Below are 9,478 nucleotides of genomic sequence, written 5' to 3'. Positions count from 1 at the left end.
TGCATGCAGAATGTATTCATGATTTTCATAGAAAATTTGGTCATTTGCATTTTGAGGCAGTATCTAAAATGCCTGCCTTGGTTGAAGGTATGACTATTAAACCCTGCAGGTACCACATGAAGTGCAAAGCATGTGCAGCAAACAAGGTGAAAATGGCTGCGAAAGGTAAGGTGTCTAGTAGGCAAGCTACAGAACCATACCAGGTTGTTCATGCTGATTTGGTTGGTCCACTAGCGCCCTCTTTGGGTGGAAATAGGTACTTCATGGTTCTCATTTATGCATTTTCCAGGTATATTTTTGTGTACAATCTCAAGCAGAAATCAGAGGCTTTTCCTAGGTTCAAGGAATTCTGTGCTTGGTTGGAAAATGTGCATGGGAAGAAGATAAAGACTCTTTTCAGTGATCGCGGGGGAGAATTCACTTCTCAGCAGTTTGAAGCTTTTCTGACTGAGAAAGGAATTCAACACGATTTGTCTAGTCCTCGCTCGCCATGGCAGAATGGACTTGCGGAACGGGCAAATCAGACATTGCTTCAAGGGTTAAAAACCTTGCTGCATGATGCCAATCTTCCAGAGAGTTATTGGGCCGAATCTCTCTCATGTTTTGTTTACAGTTACAATCGCAGGTTATCTTCAGCGATTGGTTGTACCCCCTATGAGAAGATGTTTGGCAAGAAGCCATACATCAAACACATGAAAATTTTTGGTTCGGACATGTGGGTTCACTCACCACAAAACTCCAAGTTAGACAAGCGTGGATTGCATGGTATCTTTCTAGGTTATCAGAAAGGGTCTTACAGAATAATGATGACTGACTCTAAGACAATTAAGCTCACGAGAAGTGTTGAATACAATGCAAAGTGGGGGGAGAATGTGGGAATTTTCCAATGTTATCCTGATGACGGTGATGAGACTGAGGATAGTCAAAAGCAACCACAACAACCCACTGATGAAGGTTCTGATTCTGAATCTGAAACTGAATCGGGTGATTCAGAGGATTTCAAGAGTGCGAAAGCCTCTATGCGACCCTCTGAAAGCTCTGATCAAGAATTGGAGGAACCATTGTTCACAATAGGTCGTTTTTCTCCTAAGAAGGAAGAGGAGAGTGTTGAAGACTTAAGGCTAATTCGTAGGTCACAAAGAGCCACAAAAGGCAGACCTCCAAAGAGATTTGCTGATGAGTTTGCTACGATAGCAGTAACAGCTGTTAAAAGCTCCAAGAAGGTATTTGAACCTTCAAGTTTCCAAGAAATCCAGGGTTTGGATTCAAAGGAAGCTGAGCCATGGTTAGATGCCATGAAGGCTGAGCTTGATTCCTTAGAAAGGAACAAAACATGGGAACTAGTTCCAGTAGTTCCAGGAATGAAACTGCTTGGAAGCAAATGGGTCTTCAAAGCGAAGACAGATCAAAATGGCAAGATAGTCAGACACAAAGCCAGATTGGTAGCCAGAGGTTTTGCGCAGGTACCAGGTGAAGACTATCACGAGACCTACTCACCCACAGTGAGATATGAGAGCATTAGGCTTATGCTCAAGCTAGCTGCAGAGGAAAATCTGCACATTAGTCACCATGATATTAATACAGCTTTTCTGTACGGATCTCTGGATGAATCACTTTATATGCTTCCACCTGATGGCGTACAGGTAAAACAGGGATTTGTTTGTGCTCTGAAGAAGTCCCTTTATGGTCTCAAACAAAGTGCTCGGTGTTGGCACACAAAACTCACTGAAGTATTGTTTTCTCTAGGTTTTCAGCAAGGGAAAGCTGATCCATGTGTATTTGTCAAAGAGGAGGGGCAAAAGAAACTGTACTGTTTGTTTTATGTTGATGATTTATTATTCTTTTGGAAAGATGTCGCAATGTACAATAACGCCCTAGCTCAACTGAAAGAGCACTTTGACATGAAAGATCTTGGTGAGGTAAACAACTACCTATCTCTGGAAATAGAGAAAGATCAAGATGGTAACATTCTGGTACACCAGTCACGGAAAATTGCTGATGTGTTAAGCAAACTAAACCTGATGGATGCTAACCCTGTAGACACACCGATGACAACAGGTTATCAGGTAGATGACACTGAAGAAGCATTTTCTGACACTACACTGTACAGAAGTGTGCTAGGCAAGCTAAACTTCATTGCCAGATGTTCAAGACCAGACATTGCTGTTAGCTGTAATTTGCTAAGCAGACAAGTCAACAATCCTAGTGTCAAGGATTGGAAAGCTCTGAAACGCATAGCGCGGTATTTGAAAGGCACTATGCATTACAGACTGAGATTTAACAATCAGAAGTCTGGTGGTCTTGAGATATTTGCAGATGCAAGTTTTGGAAGTGACACTACAGACAGGAAAAGTACGTCTGGAGTTTGCTACATGTACAATCAGGGTCTGTTTGATTGGTCATGCAAGAAGCAAACAACAGTTAGCTTAAGTACTTGTGAAGCTGAACTGAATGCACTGTCTTATTCACTTAAGGATTGTGAATGGTTAGTACAATTGTGCAAAGATATGAAAATTCCTGTCAAATGTCCAATCCAGGTTTACCAGGACAACAAAGCATGCTTGGCTTTGCTGAAGTCTGAAGGTTGTAAGCAAAGCACGAAGCACTTGCAATTAAAGTTGCAGCATGCTAGGGAATGTATTCAGAAGGGACTCGTAACGGTGTCCTATATGCCAGGTAATGAAATTCCTGCTGATGTATTGTCCAAGATTGTATCAAGGGATCAACACTGTACCTATGTGCAGAAGTTGGGTTTGTACTGATATTGTACGAACACGCTGCCCAGTGATGTTCACAGAAAGGGGGAGGATGTTGGTTTCTGCTTTCCTTCACTGTGCAGCGAAAGGGCTTGTCACGAGACAGGTGTTTACATTCCACAGTCTGTACTGTTGGAGTTTCTCACGGGAAAGGGAAGCTGGATGTGACGTACACTGGTTTCCTGTTTTTTCACTGTGTGATTCTCTCCGAGCTGTCGAGGAGAGAGGATGCATTTTCTGCTCCGGCAGAGGCAAGATGTCTTTCTGTAATATACCAGCTTTGAACTGTAAATAAAGCAATATAGAGTATGCAGCACGTACTCCTCATCCTTCCACTGGGCACAGGACTCTGCTTTAAACCAACAGTTACCACATCCAACCAAACATCATTCCCCAGTACAGAGAAATGTACTCCATCATTGCAATGAAGGGCCAGAGCCTTGAAGGTAATATCCGGGTGGGAAATAACCAACCCACCCAATTCCGCCACCTTCTTACACACTGCGGAATTAATGCGCTTCCTGGCCCTTTCAGCAGCCTCAGGTCAAGAAATGCCGTGCCAATAGCGCCTTTGCAACGATTGCGACCAAAATATTTTAACTGTGGGTATTAAGGTCACAAATTCCCCCAAGTCTCTCTGAATCGTGGAGTGCAAAGTAAAGCAATCATAAGTTGTCACATCGTTCTCCCCCAGCTGAACCACAATTGCCATGGGGGGGGGCATCCGAAAGCACCCTCTGCTTAATTAGCGGGATGAATTCGCTCCACTGCATTCTGTGCCTGGACATCCACAACACCTGCACATTCTGCAGGCGGCCAAGACCCAGTCCCCTTCCAGACTGCCTAGCTCTAATGCCAGCCCAGTAAACGATGCTGTGTCCCACAATCCAGATGCGGACTGGAGCTAGAAACATGGGCAGGAAGTCCGAGATGGCGCCCCCAGTCCAGACTCGTCAGGGTGCTTGCCAGCTCAGTGCATGATGCTGTGGCCAACAATCCAAATGCGCACAGCTGCTCCTATGAAAAAAGGAATAACAGACAGGCATCAGCACAGGCATCATTGGCGATGCTTCCTGACATAACCTTTGGCAGCGTCAGACTTCCAATGACCCGTATTCACAATCCTGTCTACTAACAGGCCCCAGTGCGCAGCCTTTGCAGCAGCACCTATTTGGAAGGAATGAGGCGTGTTCAGCGGTAGGCAAGCCGCAATAACTGGTGCACAATGTGAGCAATTAGATGCCTGGCGAACTGGAACCCATTTCTGTGGACTAGGATCAAGCCAGCCCCCAGGGGAACCAAAAGCCAAATATTTCCGGTATCCAATAACAGGGCAAGGGCCCACCTCACTTGTGACTGGAAGCCTGACGGTGGCAACCCTGCTCACTAGGTCTGACTTAGAGCTCCAGACACTTATGACAAGCTCCAAAGCAGATAAGAAAAAGTCCTGAGGCAATAAGCCTCCAAACTCTCAGCCCGGTGCTGGCTACAACACAATTTCCCCAACCCTCAGTACACCAAAATTACAATGGAATACAGTGGTGCCTCGCAAGACGAAAAGAATCTGTTCCGCGAGTCTCTTCGTCTCGCGGTTTTTTCGTCTTGCGAAGCAAGCCCATTAGCGGCTTAGTGGATTAGCGCTATTACCGGCTTAGCGGGCTTAGCGGATCAGCTGATAAGCGGTTTAGCGGCTTAGGATCAGCTGATAAATGGCTTAGCGGCTTGGGAAAAAGGGGGGGAAGGGGGAAAAACCCGCAGGAACTCGCAAGACATTATTTGTCTTGCAAAGCAAGCCCATAGGAAATTCATTTTGCGAAGCACCTCCAAAACGGAAAACCCTTTCGTCTAGCGGGTTTTCCATCTTGCAAGGCATTTGTCTTGCGGGGCACCACTGTACTGAAAGAAGTCTCGTCTTGATCTTGAACCAGCCGACAAGTCTTAACTTGTTGCGGATACTCCATAGGTCAAAGATTGACTGGCTTCCTGCCTGCTGTCCTGTGAAGGTTGGAACCTATTCCAACCTTCTGAGACCCTGCGCACGACACACTTTTAGAAGGGTCTCTGAAAAATTAAAGCTTTACTCTAGCAGACATTGCAGCAGACTGAATTCTGATAGTTTTAACAGTGCATCCGATCTGCAGCAGGTGGGCGAATTACTGCAGGTCCTGCTCAGAGGATGGGGGCAGGTTCCTCTAAATGGCCGAGGACTGCCAGCTAAATTTTAAGAAATCAGTCCAGGCCTTCTCATAAGACCTGAAAGCGGATGGGGAAACGTAAGCTACTACTCCTCATAATTATTAATTGTTGCCAAGTGCCACAGGAGCTCCAGAAAAATCCGGCTATAGCTGGGCGTCCAGAGCCCAGGATCTGAAGCTCTCCAGCTGAAAAAACGGGATAGAGCGACAGCGAAAACATTAGATGATCCCGAAATAAAGCGAGCAGAAACATAATATTAAACCTTAAGCAGTGCGAAGACTCTGCCAGAGAATGAGGACCGTTTTGCCAGGACTCTCACACTGCCTGGTTATCAGACCAAGACAGACCCGACGGTCCCTAAACTCCTCAGTCCAGATGTGCGCTGACACTACAATGGGGAAAACTCGAGAAAAGTTAGGTCACATGTGATTGCCTTGCCCTGCCAGGCTCAAGGCCACTGTACAGGATGATGAAGGGACCCCGGGCCATGAGACCACCTGGCCAAGCAGGAATGGAAGGGGCAGCCTGGAGCAACCACCCTGCATGCAAAATTTAACTGACCTAGGAATGATAGGATCTGACAAAGCAACACTTGCTTCAGAGGAAGTATTACAATAACGTCCTTCAAGGCAAACAGCTTTTCCACAGGCAAGCAGATGTTTGAGCAACAGTATCCAGCTAGCCCCCAAATACATTAAAAGGGGCAGTAGGACCCACTGTCCTCCACTGCCAACAGAACACCCAGCTCCTCAGGGAATAAAGGGGCGTCCAGTAAGCCTAAGCAGATGCTAAAGGACTCAGGTGCTGCACAGCCTATTGAGCAACCCACTGGCATCGCCTTATCAATATAAGGACCATCCAATTAAAGCCTAACTACTTAAAATATTGAGGGTGAACTGGCAGCAGCCTAACAGCCGATTCAATATCGCATAATGCCAACAAGGCACCTCCTCCAATTTGTTGGTAAGCTCAACTGCCTGATCCAAAGATGCATATTTCACGGAACACTTCCGGAGGGATAGCATCATTCACTGGGGTGCCTTTGGGATGCGATAAATATGGATCAGATGGAATTATATGGGGCTTTCTTAGGGGCGATCCCCAATGGGGATAAATGAAAATCGGGACTAGAGGAAGAATCAAGGGGATCCCACCATACATCCCAATGCAAGCTGCTTCCTAACCTTCTTTCTGGCTACCACAGGTAGCTCTCTAACTGGCTTTTGAGTTGCTGTATTCTGAGCCACTGGCTGAAAAGCCAGAGGAATCCAACACCTTGGGAAAAACCCTTCCCACAAGCACAAAGCTACTGACCCATCTAGATAACCTTTTAGCCAGGCTTTCAAGGGAGATATTTTATGGAAATATGGGCGAGAGGTATTGAGTTATTGCTTGCCAGCCCCCGCTTGGGCAAGATGCCCTGCCTTGTGTTGCCACCATGATGTGTAAATTTACAGGGCCAACGCTGGCCAGAAACCCTAAAGAAGTCCCAACAAAGCTGCCACCGGGCCAGCTTCCTGCATACCAGCTTCAGGTTCTATTGCTCAGGGAATTTCCATTTGAAATGTGGAGCTGCACAAGTGGTCCACATGTCCCCGTCCCTGCGATCCTAGCGAGCTGAGGGGATGATGGCAGCCCTGCGTCTAACATTCCCATCATAGTGAATTACCACTTATAGAATAGTGGGGTTGGAAGGGACCCCGAGGATCATCTAGTCCACTCTCCCACAATATAATAATAATGATAATAATAGTCATCATCATCATCATCATCATCATCTATTTGTACCCCGCCCATCTGACTGGGCTTCCCCAGCCACTCTGGGCAGCTTCCAACAAAATATTAAAATACAGTAATGCATCAAACATTAAAAGCTTCCCTAAACAGGGCTGCCTTAGATGTCTTCTAAAAGTCTGGTAGTAGACATCTGGTGGGAGGGTGAACTGTAGCAGGAACCCCCCCCCCACCCCAATCATTCTGTTTGTACAAACTTCACACACTCACACTCACACACTACATATGCCACATTTCTGTTATAAATTCATAGAAAAAATCAACCATACATCGGATTTGCACTGTTCCATTTTTATTTTACTCCATATGACAAGGACTAGCAAAGGGGGGTGGCTTGGTTCTGGTCAGCCATAATCCCTTCACCATCCCAGCACATCCACAGGAGCCCTGCCCAGTTGCTATGCCAACCCTGATGATCCCAGACAGAAGACAATCAAGATCACAAAGAACTTGCATATGGGAGTGGATTCAGCATGGACTGAAACAAAGGACAATGATCAGATCTTCCCTCTGGGGGCAGGAAACTGCCAACTCCCCTTTGTCTCCTGGAAGTGACTCATGGGCAGGGGGAAAGGAGGAACCAGCCAGGTGACAGGACACTCAGGTTACCACCACAACCCCTCCCTTCTGTAATGTATGCATGATGTCAACCCCTCCTTTCTGTAATGTGTGCATGATGTTTCTGGGGGTGGGCTTGACCTAGAGGATGGAAATTTCAAAAGTTTTATAAGGTCGGGCACACCATCTTTCTGGGTCTTTCCTCTCTCCTGCAAGTGAGGGGAACACCCTGTTGCAACAGTTCAATAAAGGCCAAGCCTACAGGCTGCTGTTTTGCTCCAAGTTATCCTGGTTGGTGTCTTTGTTTTGTCCAAGGGAGCCCTCGGATTTTTCCGATAACAGTACCACAGGGCAGGTGCCGCTTCCGAGAAGGCCCTCCACCTGGTTCCCTGTAACTTGGCTTCTCACAGTGAGGGAACCACCAGAAAGGCCCTCGGCGCTGGACCTCAGTGTCCGGGTAGAGTGATGAGGGAGCATGCAGCCGTCCCATACAGAGACCGATCCTGCAACCTAGGCATTACCGGCACCATACGCTGACCAGCTGAGCTATCCAGGATGATCCCTAAAGACCCACAACAGCCTCACCCTGACCCCTGGAGAGGTCCAAGGTGATGTCTGAATCATCATCAGAGCCCAGGCATGATTTACCTGCAAGGACGTGTAAGCATCATCCCTGCTCCGCTTTTTCCTGCCTCTGAAGACGCTTCCTTCTGGAAGAAGGCACCTGGGGCATCAGCAAGTCATCCTCTGCAGGAGAGGCAAGCTCTGGAGGCATCTGCAAAAGGCCCTGTCATAGTCTGCAAAAAGAAAAAACCTAAACAATGTGAGGAACAGGTGAAACCAATGCTTTGTGCACCACATGGGGACGCTATTCAGGCCAGAAACGCTGCCAGAGGCCATCAAATTCTAGGGCCAAGCCGGCCAAGCCCTAAGATCACCTGCTAGGCCAGACATAAATGTTTCCAATGAGATAACAAACTCGAGGCAGCCCACCGCCTGTCCAGGTACCCCTGCTTGCCCTTTAGAAGGAAGCACCTCCTCAAGAAATCCAAAGTTCTTTTTGGGAGCAATAACACAAATGGGCCAAACTACCCAGCAACAAAATAGTCGAAAAGGAGCAGCTAGTTTTGCTTTGTTATAACAATAGCTAAGTGGGGGTATGAACCCTGACTCCCAGGTCCTAGTCCTGCACTCTAGCCACTAAGCCACAATGGCTCGTCTCTAAAATGGCAGTCACCATTATCAGGGAAAAACAAACCTGAAGAAAATAAACTTGTTCAGAAACAGCACAGTTAAAGAGCATACAAAGAGTGCTCATTGGAGGCACAGAGAGCCTCTGTCTCCACTCTGTCTGCCTAAGATATACATTAGCAACAAGTGAGCCTGCAAACAAACAGATACATTCTTAATAGAGAGAATGAGTCACATGTCACAGAAACTTAACAATTTACTGTACTGCTAACTGTAGCAGGCTTATGCTTGAATGAGATGTGCAGGCCATGCAGGCCTCCCTGCTTCTGCTCTCTGCCTTTTTTGTCTCATTGCAATATTAAAGGAACTCAAAATAGTGCTCCCACCTAAGGCTAGATTAAGATTTGGCCAAAAGCACTGCACGCATCCAAAATAAAGCCAACCTATGGGGATACTATAAATGAAAGTGATTCCAGGTAAGCTGGGAACAGCCCTGACTAGCCCCACAATTAAACAGGCGAAAATGGGGAAAACCTTTTTGCAAAAGAAAGCCCCTAATGGGGGCTCTCTCCCTATTGGGAAAGGCAAGCCAAGGAGTTGGGTATCTTCAACATATGGAAGACACTTCACTCCAGAACTCCAAATGACTGTTCCCAACAGCTTCATATTGATGTTCAATAGCCACTGCATACCCTCCAGCATTCCTCAGATAAAAATAGGGACATTTCTCAATCCCCACAACTGACACTCCCACCATTTTTGTCCCCCCATGCCCACATACAGCATCTTCTGTCAGAAGAATGGCAAGTCCCACAACCACATCACGAACAGGACACAGCACATACAGCCTCCACTGACCAGAGAAAACTTCATAATCCCAATTTTATTTCATTTCATGCTTTGGTACATTTACAAAAAGAAAAGCATGCATTAATAATAAATTTTAGAAGGTGGCAACATTAGACAAACACACACACACACGT

At 46.5% G+C, this 9,478-nt stretch overlaps 1 long non-coding RNA gene across 1 annotated transcript in view; it reads right to left on the bottom strand.

Moving 5' to 3' along the window:
- Window positions 1–282: 282 nt before the first annotated feature.
- The window catches only part of LOC308590629, a 52,517-nt gene continuing 43,321 nt past the window's right edge, over window positions 283–9,478 (bottom strand). The window contains exons 2-3 of the long non-coding RNA XR_014009815.1: window positions 7,953–8,988; window positions 283–3,773 (exon numbers count right to left, since the gene is read on the bottom strand). This is a non-coding gene — a long non-coding RNA (uncharacterized lncRNA). The remainder of the gene's footprint in view (window positions 3,774–7,952; window positions 8,989–9,478) is intronic.

This window comes from Podarcis bocagei (assembly GCF_964188305.1).
Source record: "Podarcis bocagei genome assembly, chromosome: 7".
Lineage (NCBI taxonomy): Eukaryota > Metazoa > Chordata > Lepidosauria > Squamata > Lacertidae > Podarcis > Podarcis bocagei.
This window is presented reverse-complemented; position numbering and strand designations above follow the sequence as displayed.